Here is a 16,763-nt window from a genome sequence, read left to right on the forward strand (position 1 = left end):
GCCAGAAATAGTCTTTTAAAAGTCAGCTCTGCTGCCAGTGAATGCAGAAAGGGCAATGCTTATGAGTCATTAATATAATCAAAGTAAGAGCTGAATGGGCTACTAATCAATTAATAATACAAACTAGAATATTCCAGCATTTAAATTCATTTGGACACATTCAATTTAAAAGACCATGTTCCACATATAAAGAGAGATAACATTTATATTACAAAAAAATGTTTGTTTTCCTACCTTTTTAAAAGAGAAAATAAAAATGCTCTAGAGCCATGGTCTGAACCTCACTCTGTACTTAAACACGAGGAAGGAAAGCATTAGAAATAATAAAGAACATTCTTCTTCTCCAATCTCCAGGCACACATTTAATCGGAGTAATGTAACTGATGGATGTCCTCCACAGACATATGTAGAGGTGATGGACCATGCCCAAGTCGTTCATAAGTCACTTAATAAATGAGAGCGAGACAGAGACAGAGACAGAATAATCAAGTATTTTCAGGAGAAGCTATAGGTTTTTCCAGGTAGAGGGACATAAAAGTGTCAGAATTGTTTTAAACTGTTTGATATATAAATATGTAATAATGCCTTGGTATCTCAAAAGAGATAATGCAACTTGCAAACACTCTTAGGTCAGAATTTATGTACGAATTTTATCTCATTCAGAATCTAAATTAAAATAAGCCTTGACTCTGATTATATACTGATGCACATTAGTTTGCCAGGGTTATGATAAAATATATGCTTTGATAAAGTTAATTCCTATATCAGGATACACAAAGTGGAGCCCACCTGTGGCCAAGCCCAGGTCACAAATCTAAACCAAAGTCAGCCTGCACTCTCAGGAAACACCGGTAAGGAAACCTAACACACACCAATCGGAGTTCTCCAGCTTAGCTTTGGCCAGCTTACCTTACCCAAGAAAATAGGACCCACCAGCCTTATAAGGAAATCCCTGCCCTCCTAGCCACTCATGCCCTGTTTCCCTGTTGCTGCTTCTAACACTCTATAAAACTCTCTCTTGTCCCAAATCCCTCTGGCAGAATGTTCCACTGCTTGTGAGGCCCTGTACTGCCCCAAACCATGGATTGTTTTCCCTTGAATAAAAGACACCAAACTCATTACTAAACTGTTTTACTTTTGTCATTTGACAGTTTATACCAATCCATAAGCACATACTGATGTCACCTAAATGCTCCTTCAATGAGTGAAATATTCAATTCACAATTAAAATTACAATAAGGAAACAGTCTTTCCCAAATGCCCACTAAAATACCTATGAAAGAAGAAAGAAAAGACATGAAGATTTACTTTTTTGAAAAACAAGACTATTGTCACTATATGAGCAGTGTCCCTTAATTAGAATGTCTAAGAATTTCATTAAGAAGAAATAAAATCCAACCCCTCTTTCACATCCAAAATGGATCAGCTTCTTCAACACAAAAGAAAATAGAAAGAGACTTTATCCTTCCCTCACCATCTTGTCTTCATACCAACCACAAACCCTTAAACTGTAGCAATCATACTCTAAAAAGCCGGCAGCGTTCCGTTACTGTAGGTGGTCAGTTTTTGAGGAAGACACTGCCCATCCCTAACGAATGACCTTTTAATCTTCTGTGTCATGAAGATATATAACTTCTCTGAAATTTAAAATATTTTAAGTAAAAACAGTATTTGGGGGTTGGCAGTGTATTATTTTCTTATTGCTGCTATAACAGACTGCCATGATAATGTCTTAAAAGAACACAAATTTAGTATCTTACAGTTCTGGAGTCAGAAGTCTGATATGGGTCTCCCTAGACTGAAATCAATGTGTTGACAGGACTGTGTTCCTTTATGGAGGCTCTAGGGAGAGAATTCATTTGTTGCCTTTTCCAGCTTCTAGAGGTTGCCTACATTCCTTGGCTTATGGCCTTCTTCTACCTTTAAAGTCAGCATTGGCTGGTTGAGTACCTGCCGCACATCACTCTAACCTTGCTTTCTTCACCACATCCTCTTTCCTGACTCTTCTGCCTCCTTCTTCCACATTTAAACAATCCTGTGATCCCAGAGGGCCCATCATTATAATCAGGATAATATTTTAAGGTCAACTGAGTAGCAACCTTAATTCCTTTTGCGATCAATTCCCCTTGGCTATGTAACCTAACATATTCAGGGGTTTGGACATGTCTGTGTTTTGGGGTTGAAGCATTATTCTGCCTACAACAATCAGTATAACATTGCTTTCTGGAAACTATTACAAAATTATGAAATGAACTTAAACTGAAATGCTAGGAGGAGTTATTTCTGCAGATTATATTTTCCATATATGCCAACAGTGTGTTGTAAAAATAGTACATTGGGATACGGGCAGCCTACCTCAGGCCAGCAAAGCCACATGATATATGCCAAATTTATATTGAAATTAAGCTGTAAATAAGACTTTTTATCAACATCATACACTAAGCTAATTTGAAAAGGTCTCCCCCCACTCCAAATGCAAACAGATATATATTCTGAATAAAATTTAATATGAAAAAGTGTTAAAATACATAGCTGAATTTGGAAAGATATGAAGAAAAAGGAAAGGACAAAAAGAAAAAAAAAGGAAAAAAGAAGAAGAAATTAACAAGGGCCAGGAGTAGGGAGGAAATTCAGAGGCTCTAAGTGAGAAGGACCTGACGCCATGGTAGCCCATGTGACTTCACCTATAAGCCTTAGAAAATACTGAATGGTGTTTCAAGTGCTCATAAAGATGAGAGGTTCGAACCTGAACAGGCATGAGACTGCACACTGAATCTGAGAGATTTACACAAAGCCTAAAAGTAAAGTTCTCCTTATTAAAAAAAAAAAAAAAAAAAAAAAAAGGTGGGGAATACTTTAATGCCCTTTCTTGACTTTTACTTAGGCAAGTAGGTATTTAAAAAATATCTGAGAGAAAGTGATGCAGGCCTTGACCCACACACAAGTATAAAGTCTTCATTTTAAATACATTTTTGAAGCTGAAATATCAGTCTTTGAAAGTGATATAAAATGGGTCTGGGAAAGGTGAGAAACCAAGGACTCTGGCAAAAAAATAACTTTTTACTAAAGTTCTCACCATCCAATGACGAAAGGACTACCAGATATAAAACACCCAAATGAAAAGCATAGAGAAAACATCAATATTTACTTAAGAAAATGAATCACTACAAGAGTGTCATTCAACAGAGCCATTGGGTTATTTAGAAATTCCATAACTATAAATAATTTTTAAAATGGAGACTTTACAATAAGTATGATTTAAGTGATTAGAGGGTAAGAAATGGATACCTTATTTAAAGAATGACACACTGAAAAACAGAATCACTTTTAAAAGAACAAACATAATTTCTAAAAATAAAAAATAAATTTTGTATTGAAAATAAAACTCAATAGAGAATAAAATAATAAATTTAACTTTGGGAAGAAAAATTAAAGACCTGGAAGTTCCAGTGATATAATCACCCAGAAGGAATTACAGATTATATAGCACTGAGGATTTAACTTCAGTGCCCACCAAGCAAAAAGACCCAAAGAATATTCCAGATTAATTGAAATACCTGGCTAGCTACATTCAAAGAGAATGGAGTTTTTATAACGGCTCCTTTATCTTTAAGTTCACCCAAACTTGCCTCAAGTTAGTAATCCCTGATTAGTTCAAGGCAATATTTCTTTTTTTTTTTTTTAATTAATTTATTTAATTTATTTACTTTTGGTTGCATTGGGTCTTCGTTGCTGTGCGTGGGCTTTCTCTAGTTGCAGCAAGCGGGGGCTACTCTTCGTTGCAGTGCACAGGCTTCTAATTGCAGCGGCTTCTCTTGTTGCAGAGCACGGGCGCTAGGAGCACAGGCTTCAGTAGTTGTGGCACACTGGCTCAGTAGTTGTGACGCACGGGCTTAGTTGCTCCATGGCATGTGGGATCTTCCCAGACCAGGGCTCGAACCCGTATCTCCTGCATTGGCAGGGGGATTCTTAACCACTGCACCACCAGGGAAGACCAAGGCAATATTTCTTAAAGTGTAGTTTACAAAGGTGGAAAATCTTTTCATAATAATACTAAGGTGCTATTTACCATTTTCATTTTGTTGGCATTTGCACCAAAGGCACAAAGCAATGATAAAAGTGTCGGTGCCTTAGAGAAAATTATGGTATTGGCATCAAGCTGGACTCATTATGTTGTATCACTGTTTTCTTCATAGCTGGCACTTACAATTAAAATGCAATCACAACTTTTTAAATGTCATTTTCACTTGATGAAGTAGCAAAGGGTAATAACTTTATTAATTCTTGACCCTTAAAATTAATTTCTTTATGATAATGTAACTATTCATAAACCAATTCTGCCCTCTTCTAAAATACATTAACTCAGAAAGAATCAGTTATGTGATTTTTTAGTTGCAGGCTGAACTAGCCACTTTTTTCATGGATCATTTTTAATGAAATCATAATAGGGAAAGCAGAGAGAGAATGAGGCAGAAGTCAAATTTGAAGGGATAATGATCCAAAGTTTTCCAAAACTAGTGTTAAAAAAAAGGATGTAGCACTGAAAAGGCAATACAGGGAAAACAAAATAATGTTAAAATGCAATTAATCCAAGTGAAAGCAAGAAATAAATTGAAAAGGAACACATAAGTAGAATAAATAAAAAACATAGAGTAAGGTGACAAATATATTCCTAACTATATCACTTTTTATATTTAATATAAAGGGGAAAAAAATCTAATTATTATTTTCAACCTGGAATAAGAAAAAAATCCCATATATCTGCCACTTTCAAGAGACATTATGTAAAACTAAGGACACAGAAAGACTGAAGGTAAAATTACGTTAAAAAAAAAAAAAAACCCACACAACAAGTACTGGTAAAGATACAGAGTGACTGAAATTCTCATCACAGCTGGGGAAAGTATAAATTAGTAACAACCACTTTGAAAAACGGTTTGGCAGCATTTACTAATCCATGTTACTTAATAAATGTGTGTTTTATACCCAATAAAAACGCACACATATATGCATTTCCTCTATACTGTTCTCCATAGTGGCTGTACCAATTTATAGCCATTTATTTGGGTGACTTATAATGGGAGAAAGAGAAATAGCCACATTTCCAAAGGCTTGTTAAATATAGGCTCTGAACTAATACTAAAGTCCAGAACATGAAATATATCTGAGGCCCAATTGTCAAAGTGGGAGGTCTTGGCCTATGTCTCTCAGTGGCTCCTGTGGGCCCACAAACCATCCTATAGTTATTTTTTCAGTTCCTGAATGCATAGTTATAATCTTCATAATGTTTCCCAGTATTAGGGTAATGAAAGCTAAGAGGGAGCTCTTAGAACTCCCCCATATATGCAAATAAAAAAATAAAAAACAACACCACATCTGTAAGGGAACTGTGAAGATTTTTTTACTACTATTAAAGATCTGAAAATTGCAGGGCTGGTGATTCCTATCTTACCCATCGTTACCTTATCTGTTTGAAAATGGAAAAGGCTGATAGGTCTTAGAAAATAACTAGAGATTATTACATAAAAGTGATCAGGTTGTACAGGTGCAATAATATTGGAAGAATACATGACAAATGAGGAAGGTGTGTAGGGTATCTGGTTACATGTCAATAGGAGAATCACATTGAAGACGCCATTAGTTTTAGAGTAAAGCTATGTCCTCTTCTGTCAAAAACTATTCTATACTTGAGAAGCAACTCCTGGTAGTTTTCTGGGCTCTGGTAAAGACTGAATGTCTAATTAAAGAACGCCGAGTAACTATGCAGCATGAATTGCCCATCATGAACTGGGGTATATCTACTCCACCATTAAATGGAAATGGAAAGTATGAAACTGAGCCCAAGTTCGTCAAGAAAAGGCAATTAATTGTATAAGCTGTTGGCTCAGAATCTCATGATGGCTATTCATGCTGATCACCAACTCTTCCTAAACCCACAACTATGGCCTCAGGGGGAAATTCCCTATGACCAGTTAGTAGGAGGTGAAATGATTGTGGGAAGGCGATAGCCACAGGATTATTGCATTACTGAGGACTAGTGGTAAGGGAAATCCTTCAGAGGGTGGAACTTCAGGCAGTATATCTGGCTGTCCACCCTTCATAGAAGAAAAGAACCTTTGAAAAGAAGTTTGGTTTGTTTTTTAAAGTTCGTAGATAGCAGTGAATTAAAAGGCACTTTAAAAATTCTAGTTTTTCACTGCCACTTAAAAAAAAAAACTTCACGGTATCACGGTTTTCAAAATCCATCCCAGTTGTGTTGGCATGAGAGGCCACTATTTGCAAATGGCAGGTGAAGGAGTCAGTCCACAGGACATATTTTGGCCAGGGCTGTCTTGCTCTCCAGCCTTTTGTGGTTAAATGGCAACACACACACCACGGAACAGGCTTTGGACCACGAGCTCTGGCTAATCAGGATGCAGTCTAAATGAGACATCTCAAGGTTTGGAGTATAGAAGTCTGTTTCCACTTCATGAGAAAAGAACAGTATCACAGAGTGGGGTTACCCAGTAAATAGCTACTGAAGCCATCATTTCACTTCATCCCTATAGTTTTTATGGGAGTATCCTGTGTGTGTAGATACGGAAAAAGCTGGGCTTGAGGGGACATACTAAAAAGCGGATAGCATTGTATCCATTTACAATAAGCTCACAAGTTTTTGTTTTTGTTTTTTTACATTGACACTCATGGGCAAGAGCTGAGGTTAGCTGCTGTCCATACAATTGGAAAGGAAAGGTCTGAAGATTGGTAACAAAGAGTTCTGAAGGAGAGGTATGCATGAAACTTTTAGAATGACACAGAGTATGAAGATATTTGTGAATGGCCACGCAAAGTCCTCAAGATCACCTTCACTTCTTGCACCAACTTTATGTTTTGGGGTCCCCAAGACCACCCTTAGGCTTAATAATTTACTAAAAGGACTCACAGAACTCATAAACAGCATTATACTCACAGTTACAGTTTATTACAGCAAAAGTATACATATTGATATTAACAGGGCCCAGGAGTCACCAAGCACAAGTTTCAGGTGTCCTCTCCCAGAGAAGTCATTCACACAGTGCCTTTTTTTCACAACAGTGTCTGCCAACACCCATGGAGTACTGCCAAACAGGGAAGCTCACCCCAGTCTGGAAGTCCAGAATTTTTATTGGGGGTTGAATCGCATAGACATGGCTGACTGCCCCCGTGGTTGACCACAGTCTCCTGCCAATCCAGAGGTCAAACTGTGTGGTCTAAGGCCCCCACTACAAGTAAAGTGTGAGCATATCTGGCTTGGCCCCAAGGTGAACAGATAATTCTTATGAAACAGGACATCCCAAGGGCTTAGAGGTTATCTCTCAGGATCAGAAAGCAAAGGCCAAACCTCTCTTTGGGCAAGATTAATCCTCTACTGCACAGTCCAGTGGAGAAGACCCACTGAAGAAGAGAAAAAAATAACATGTTCTATGAATGCTAATCAGTTTCTTACCCAAACACCTCAGTACTAGCTCACTGGGCTCATATGCAAAGTGGCCGTTGTACTTCATCTAAGATTTATTTTCCTCATTCTCATTTTTGGTCTCAAGATTTTTTTGTTGTTTTTTTTTCTTAAAAAGTATTGATTGTGCACATATTATTTCCTTTTAAGAGAACCACCCCTCCGACCCACATGCGAATGTTTTGGTCATAGGTTCTCCGAAAAGATAGTCCATCAGAACACAGCAATTCATCACCTATATATTCCCAAAGGCTGTCATTCTGTATGAAATATTAACATACATGTGAAATCAATGACTCAGCTCTGGTTCTGATCTTTTAGACTCTTCTCCAGAAGAAGACAGAAGGAGGCACCTCTTCAACCATATTTGGATCATAACTCCTATGAAAAACTGCTTGAATTGTAACACAGAATACTCCAGAGGAAAACCAGATTTATTCAGGTATGCTGTGATCTCAGCCAGTCATTAGGAAATAAGCATTTCTCTTAAGCAAACATAATTTACAGAAGAAACTTCCGATCATCTCTTGACCAGACCAGCTCCTTAACTTGTCTTCCTGCTTTCACTCTTGCCACTCCATGATCTTTTTTCTATAACACAGTAAGAAGAGTGCATTTTTGAGTCTTTATTTTGGGGTCTTCTAATGAAACTCTTCTTCTATAGCTGACATATACCCTACTTAGTCTGTAATTCAGCACCCCGTTTTGTTTTTCTTCATAGAACTTTGCATAATTTATAATTATTTATTTACATTCTCCTTCTCTCTGTCTTTGTCTCTTTCTCTCTCTCTGCTTCCCCTCCCTTTCCCCACTCCCACTCCCTCTCGCTCCCAGTCTAGTCAGTTACATCAACCCCCTACCACCTCCAAGCTGGAATCTCCAGAACAGGAGTATGACTGTCTTTCTTGTTTCTCTGAACTCGGTGCTTGGCCCATCTTAGCAATGAATACATTTACCTCTTTTACAGTGTCTACTGTGCCTGCCAGGCACAATTCCTAGTATCGTACAAATAAAAAATAAAAACACATTCAGTTGTCCCTCATAACAACCTGAAGAGGTGGTATCATTTTTAGTCCCATTTTACAGTTGAGGAAAGTGAAGCACCCAGAAGTAAAGTAACTTGATCAGGGTCACAGGTGGTAGAGACAAGATTATAAACCCTCGCCATCTACCTCTAAGAAACGTGCTCTTAATCACTAGGCTATGCTGAGTAAATAAACAGAAAGCTGCTTCCATTTTCTTGCAAATGGGTTTAACTTCCTGGAACTACTTTGATAGAATCTTTCATTTCAGAAGAAGTCTCTGCTTTATATTTGTTTAATTTAAAGATTCACTCAAGAGATTCCCCTCTTCATGAAAGAGAGAGGGAGAGAGGTTGTCACCCATGGTGCTTTCACATTATATTACAACCTTTTGAGAAAATATTCGCTAATTTAAAATGGAAACACAAAGGAAGCTATCCTCTAGACTTGAGAATTTAAAAATATTATTTCTGTTTTCATTTACCTGAAGAAAGTGTAACACAGCAGCTAAATTTAAGTATATCCAAAGGCCGCTCCAATTCCATTAAATAATGAGAATATTTAATGATTATCTCACTAAATTTTCTGACTATAACATTTATGTCTTGAAAATTCCCCTAGCCAATGAAATATTTTTCATTCAGAGTAGTCCAGTGATTGTCTTTTGAATAATCAAATATACAGCTCCCATTTATTTTAGAATGTCAGAAAACTGTCCAGTTGACAATATTAATAGAGTAGAAAATCCATGATCACAGAAGCTTTCCTGTCAAATATGACAACTTTCTAAATTACTCGTCAATGCTGACCTGCACACAAGCTTAGCTGAACTAAGTTAGGCAAGTTAACAGTGAGTGTAAAGGTGAGATACATCTCAGAATTTCAATGATACTTATCACTGTACAAATCTTGGAACTGAGTAGAGAAAATAAAGGAAAAGCTTACCTACTTCCTGTAGCCATCTAAGAATGAAAAGCATATTTACACCAAATTCTGAGAAAGGAGACTTTTACCACATATTTAATGTAACCATCAAACAAATGTGATGGGGATTTGTTCTGATTTAATGTCAAATGAAAAGAATTGTTAATAAGGATGTCAAGTAAATCTGTATGGTAAAATCAAATGATAAAGATGGTATTTATAATTAGGAATATTAACTTCTTTTCTAAATTCAAACTTCAATTTCTGAAATCTAGGACGAGAAAATAAGTAAGGAATATTTCCATGAACTAATCTATCTTCCAAATGGATTATAATCATTCAGCATATTTCTGGATGAAAGATGAAAGTAGTTCTTAAAACTTGAATAATATTTCATGCAATGTATATGGATATATTCTGAGGACAGATAGATGTTAATTATTATGGTTAATACTTAATGAACACTTACAATGTGCTAGGCACTCTTTTGTCATCTTACATGAATTATTCACTTATTAATCACAATCAACCTATGATAAGTTCCCATTTCTAACCCATTTTTTTCAGATGTGAAAACTGGGGATCAGAAAATGTAAGAATTTGCTCACAAGGACAAGTGTAGAGCCACGATTAAAAAACAGATGTTAGACCCCATGTTCTTAAGCACCAACACAAGGAAGCCTTTTACGTTAAAGATTTTACATTATTGGATTTTTGTGTTGACAAAATTATTCAAACACATTACCAGTCTGCAAATCCATCAGGTGTCTACAGAAGTTTTATAGTAAATTGTAAATTTGCTTTGAATCATCCTTTCTAAAATGTTTATCAAAAACTCAGTGCAATTCTCCTTTCATTATACAATGAAGACTAATTTTTATGCAGGAAGAGATCTTATGTTGTACGTATTAATATACTTCAAGAAGCTGAGCAGGATGTGCCAACACATACTTTGAGTTTATGGGGACACAGCAGACAATAAGCATGTCATAAAACACAGAAAAAGAAAGAAGTCAGAAAAAATCTTAAAACTACTGGGATATTCAGATTCTCCCCCATTGCCTCCTGTGAAGTACATTCCTAAGACATTAGAGAATCATTTTGGGCCTCCATTTTCTGCTACTGTAATGGTTATTTTATTACACACATTAATTAAGCAAGAAAATTCTAGATTCCCTCTTGGTACAAAAAGAATTTATTGGCAGCAGAGAAAAGTGGTAATTCTCATAGCTGCATGGTAGCTGTGCTACAGATCCGCAAGGTCTATAGTCAGAGAGAAATAAAAAAGCAACGTAAATAGCTGCCATCTACTGAGCAGCACCTAAAACCTACGACACCCTGTACTAGCTACTTTAAAACATCATTTCATTTAGTGCTCACAAAAATTCCTGTAGACAAAGGTATTAGTTTGCATATGTCAGTGTATTAGATGGCTATAATTTTCCAGTACTGGAAAGAAAATTTTAGTTTATAAACAATTCTGAGTCAGAAGACATATTGTCTACTTATTTTATGTCTCCTTCCACTACTTCAGCATAGAGCTTTGCATGGCATTAATATTCAGTAAATGTTCTTAGTACAACAAGAACTTTGACTATATTGAAATCCTTGAAGAACATTATCAGTTATTTTATCTGTGGTCTTATGCCTTAAATTCTTCAATTCAAATGATGAACAAGAAGGCATAGATTAGATTCATTTTCAAAGAGAATTAAGATAAAATATATTGGTAATTAAAGACCTTAATTATATATTTTTTTTTAAATTTTTTTCCTGAAGTATAGTTGATTTACAATGTTGTGTTAGTTTCTGGTGTACAGCGAAGTGATAAGTTACACATGTATATATTTATATTCTTTTTCATGTTCTTTTCCATTATGGTTTATGACAGAATATTGAATATAGTTCCCTGTGCTATACACTAGAACCTTGTTGTTTATCTATTTTATAAATAGTAGTTTGTGTCTGCTAATCCCAAACTCCTAATTTCCCCCTCCCCCACCCCCTCCCCCCTTTGGTAACCATAAATTTGTTTTCTATGTCTGCGAGTCTGTTTTGTAAATAAATTCATTTGTATCATATTTTAGATTCCACATATAAATGATATCATATGATATTTGTCTTTGTCTGGCTCACTTCACTTAATATGATAATCACTAGGTCTATCCATGTTGCTGCAAATGGCATTATTTTATTCTTTTTTATGGCTGAGTAATATTGCATTGTATATATGTACCACATCTTCTTTATCCATTCCTCTGTTGATGGACATTTACGTTGCTTCCACATCTTGGCTGTTGTAAATAGTGCTGTAATGAACATTGGGGCACATGTATCTTTTTGAATTATGGTTTCCTCCAGATATATGCCCAGGAGTGGGACTGCAGTATCATATGGCAGCTCTATTTTTAGGTTTTTTAAGGAACCTCCATATTGTTCTCCATAGTGGTTGTAACAATTTACATTCCCACCAACAGTGTAGGAGGGTTGGTTCCCTTTTCTCCACACCCTCTCCAGCATTTGTTATTTGTAGACTTTTTAATGATAGCCCTTCTGACCAGTGTGAGGTGATACCTCATTGTAGTTTTCATTTGCATTTCTCTAATAATTAGCAATGTTGAGCATCTTTTCATGTGCCTATTGGCCATCTGTATGTCTTCTTTGGAGAAATGTCTATTTAGGTCTTCTGCCCATTTTTTGATTGGGTTGTTTGCCTTTTTGTTATTGAGTTGTATGAGCTGTTTGTATATTTTAGAAATTAAGCCCTTTTGCAAATACAGTAAGTCAGTCACAACATTTGCAAATATAGTAAGTCCCCTACATACGAATGAGTTCCATTCTGAGAGTGTGTTTTTAAGTCCAATATGTTCGTAAGCCCAACAAAGTTAGCCTAGGTACCCAACTAACACAATCGGCTATATAGTACTGTACTGTATTAGGTTTATAATACTTTTCACACAAATAATACATAAAAAACAAACAGAAAAAATAAGGAAAACATTTTAAATCTTACAGTACAGTACATTGAAAAATACAGTAGTACAGTACAACAGCTGGCATACAGGGGCTGGCACCGAGTGAACAGGCAAGAAGAGTTACTGACTGGAGGAGGGAAAGGAGATGGGAGAAGGTAGAACTGAAGGATCATCAGCAATAGCAGATGGAGGGCAAGCTGCAATTTCACTCACACCTGATGTTGATGGCACAGGTTCTGGTCCCTTGCTGGATTGAATTCTATCTACCCTCTTGGAAAAATGATCCAGTGATGTCTGGGTAGTAGCTCTTTTTTTCTCGTCATAGATGACATGGTAGCACTGGTAGCACAAGAGGATGCATGCAAGTGACAATGTATGCCAGACACATGAACTAATTTACATGATTGGACATGCAAATGTACTTTCACATCTTTGAAAGTTCACAACTTGATGGTTTGTATGTAGGGATCTTACTGTATTTTCTCCCATTCCATAGGTTGTCTTTTCATTTTATGGTTTCCTTTGCTGTGCAAAAGCATATAAGTTTGATTAGGTCCCATTTGTTTATTTTTGCTTTTATTTCTATTGCCTTGGGAGACTGACCTAAGAAAACATTGGTATGATTTATGTCTGAGAATGTTTTGCTAATATTCTCTTCTAGGAGTTTTACGGGGTCACGTCTTATATTTAAGTCTTTAGGCATTTTGAGCTTATTTTTGTGTATGATGTGATGGTGTGTTCTAACTTTACTGATTTACATGAGGCTGTCCAGCTTTCCCAACACCACTTGCTGAAAAGACTGTCTTTTCTCCATTGTATATTCATGCCTTCTTTGTCAAAGATTAATTGACCATAGGTTTGTAGGTTTATTTCTGGGCTCTCTATTCTGTTCCATTGATCTATATGTCTGTTTTTGTGCCAATGCCATGCTGTTCTGATTACTGTAGCTTTGTAATATTGTATGAAGTCTGGGAGGGTTATGCCTCCAGCTTTGTTTTTTTTCCTCAAGATTGCTTTGGCAATTCTGTGTCTTCTATGGTTCCATATAAATTTTAGGATTATTTGATCTAGTTCTGTGAAAAATGTCATGGGTAATTTGATAGGGAGCACATTAAATCTGTGCATTGCTCTGGGTAGTATGGCCATTTTAACAGTATTAATTCTTCCAATATAAGAGCATGGGATAGTATCCCATTTCTTTGAATCATCTTCAATTTCCTTTAATTATAATTTTTAGATTGCCCTAAACATTTACAGAGATTCAACTATATGCTGGTCATTATGCTTGACACTAAAAGCTATGACATAGGTGTTCACAGAGGCGTTCGCATCAACATCATGAGTTGTGTGTGTTCATATGCGTGTGTGTTGGGGAGTGAGGTGGAAAGACAAACCCTAATAAATAAAATAACCATGTTTAATACATATATGGCTAGGTACTTTATTGGTAGATTAAGCAGCATTGTCTCTTCCCTATGCCAGATTTTCACCTTTTTTTCCTGACTCTCCTTCAAGAAAGTAGAAAGGTCCATGATTCATGTACTCAGAATAGGTATGTAGAGGAAGGAAAGGAACGAGCCTGCCAGAATTCTTTTTTTTTTTTTTTTAAGGGTGATTACGTGTGTGACTTTTTTTTTAATTGTATAATTCATTTATACAGAGAAATCATTTGGATTTAACAATTTAAAGTATTTTTCAATTTTCACTTCCACTGGCCAAATATAGTTCACCTAATAGTCAACATTTACTTGAGCTGATCACCATTACAAATAGGCCATGACATAGGGCTTTTAGTCCTCCCAACTTAAAGACTATGATCTCATTTGAACAGAAACATTTCATAGTAAAAGATTCACCAGTCTCTTTTCCCTCTTATAAATACATCTGCCAAAATTGATCTCATATGGTCAAATTTTCAACACATTTTCTTTTCAAACCCATTATTTGCAAGAATTGTAAACCAAGGCAAATACAGTTCACTTCCCCCAAGCCTTCTACAACTTACTATACACTCTGAAGTTTAGCTTTTACTATCTTTCATAAATGTCTGACACAACCAGGCATTTTTACTTTAAGACAAAACTACACTCTTTAACCTTTGTTTTGTAAATCCTAGACCCAGTGGGCATCATAGTGTTGATGGTAAATCAAAAAGGGTCTTAGAAAAGCAAGAGGCAAGTTGGGGTTCCCCTTAAATTACAGTTTTTTCTCAGGTTGGTGGGGGCGCAGAACTACAGACACAGTGATGGGACAGTGACCCATGGCTTCCAAGAGAGAAGGCTAAGAGGGATGCAAGAACAAGTGACCTGTGTCACTGGGAACCAGCTTCAGCAGATATTTTGTGACTCCAACTATGGCATATGGGAGCAGCTAAAAAGTGACGAAGATGTAGACCACCACTGTTAACTGTGGGCACTGGCAATTTCAGCAGGAACCATCACAGCAACCAGAAATTCATTTGCATTCCCTGGGCACCAAGCAAGCCTCTCAGACTCTGGAGGGACACGAGGTTGGGAAGGGGAACCTACCACAAAGAAGATAGGATTTCCTGCAACGTTAGAAAGTTAAAGGGTGATAGTGAAATAAGTTCTAAAGGAAATTAAGTGGTATTTCATACACATCTTGGCTTACAGGCCTGGTTGTAAAATAATAAAAGTATATGTGAAGTTCATAACAAGAAAGACAAAAGGCATGATTAATGTGTCACAGAGAAGGTGACATTTGAGAAACTTGAAAGATGAGCAAAAGCTTCCTTAGCAGTGGGAATAACACATGCAAAGTTAGAGATAGCTTTAATAGCATACTTTGACCTAGATACCATCAGCAATCCATTAGTGTAGGACTGGAATATAAAAATTTACAAGCAACTGATTTTAAGAGATGTGGAGTAGAGAGATAACCATAAAATACACTGAATGTGCAGAATAATATTCTTCAATAGCAGTGGTTCTCCAAGTGTGGCTAAAGGACTCCTAGTGATTCCAATAATTTTTCAGGGGGTCCACAATGTCTAAAGTATTTTTCTAATAATAATAAGGCATTATTTGCCTTTTTCACTCTTTTCCTCTCATAGGAATTCAGTGGAAGTTTCCAGGGGCTACAAGACAGATGAGATCACAACAGATTAAATGCAGAAACAGAGATGAGAATCCAGTGATCTTCTATGAAGCCAGACATTAAAGTTTGCAAGAATGTAAAGCAATGCCACTCCCCTCATTTTTTTGTTTTAAAATTATTTTTCATAATAACATCTTATATATGTTAACATGCAATTAAATAAACTTTAAAAGGTTTTGAATATATTTGTTTTAATTTCTAACACAGTAAATACTATTAGATAATACCCCCCCAAACAAAAGCTTTTTGTTATTCATCTCAAAAATTTTCAGTCATATGAAAAGGTTTGAGACTAAAAACTGTGAAGATCCATTTTGAAACCTAATATGGGCTAAGTTATAGGGTCTATATTTCTAAAATAACTATTATAACAAAATGGGAAATATGAATAATCAACATGGTCATTAACCACAACTGCAGAGTTGGTATGGGTAAAGGATGCCAATGTATTAACAGTGAAGATGGGTATGGAAGTGGTTGCTATAGGTTTAAAATGCAACTGAGGGGTAGTATAAATAATAGATTTTTTTTTAAAAAGGAAAGTAATCAGGTGGTAAGCAAATATGCCTTTTATTAAAAGTAGTGTCACCAACATGAGTTTTGCTAAGAAGAAGAAAAAAGAAACTTACACAAGCTAAACTTTTGCAGGTTAATTAGTACTTTATGCATAAATTGTAGGCTGGGTATCTTATAAAGACTCAATAGCAAAAATGGAACATTCAGTTTTTAGTGTCCAAAATGAATATTTTCTGGGATAAATTAAAGTCAAAAACACTCTTCCAAAAGTTTATGTTAGGAAATCCCATGTGAGGACATAGCAAATGTTTGAATATTTGATACTAATGCAACATTACTATAGATGTTTAGTCAAGTCTTAAAAATAATTTATTACTAAATATGACCAGCCTTTAGGATAATGATTTTAGCAATATTTATCCTAAATATGAAAATCATTATCCTAAATACTGACCACATCTGTTGTATGGCTTACTAACTCAAGGATTATTTTAATAAGTCATATACAACCCAGATATTAAGGACGCAAACTGAAAATTGAGTTGATGTGGAACAAATATGGTTATCTATGGGGATTTAATAACACAATGATAAAAAACAAAACTTGCCAAGATCAAACAAAAACTAGGAGAGAGAATATACAATCTCAGTTAATTTTATTGTTGTTTTGTAGACATGCTCTTAAGTTATTCTATAAAATATTTTATATAAAAGTAATGCAAATAAAGAATTTAT

At 35.8% G+C, this 16,763-nt stretch overlaps 1 long non-coding RNA gene across 1 annotated transcript in view; it reads right to left on the reverse strand.

Annotated features, from left to right (window-relative positions):
* Window positions 1-16,763, reverse strand: part of LOC309627684 — a 484,892-nt gene that overhangs the window by 435,460 nt on the left and 32,669 nt on the right. The gene's annotated exons all lie outside the window — the stretch shown is intronic.

This window comes from Balaenoptera borealis (assembly GCF_965194805.1).
Source record: "Balaenoptera borealis genome assembly, chromosome: 4".
Lineage (NCBI taxonomy): Eukaryota > Metazoa > Chordata > Mammalia > Artiodactyla > Balaenopteridae > Balaenoptera > Balaenoptera borealis.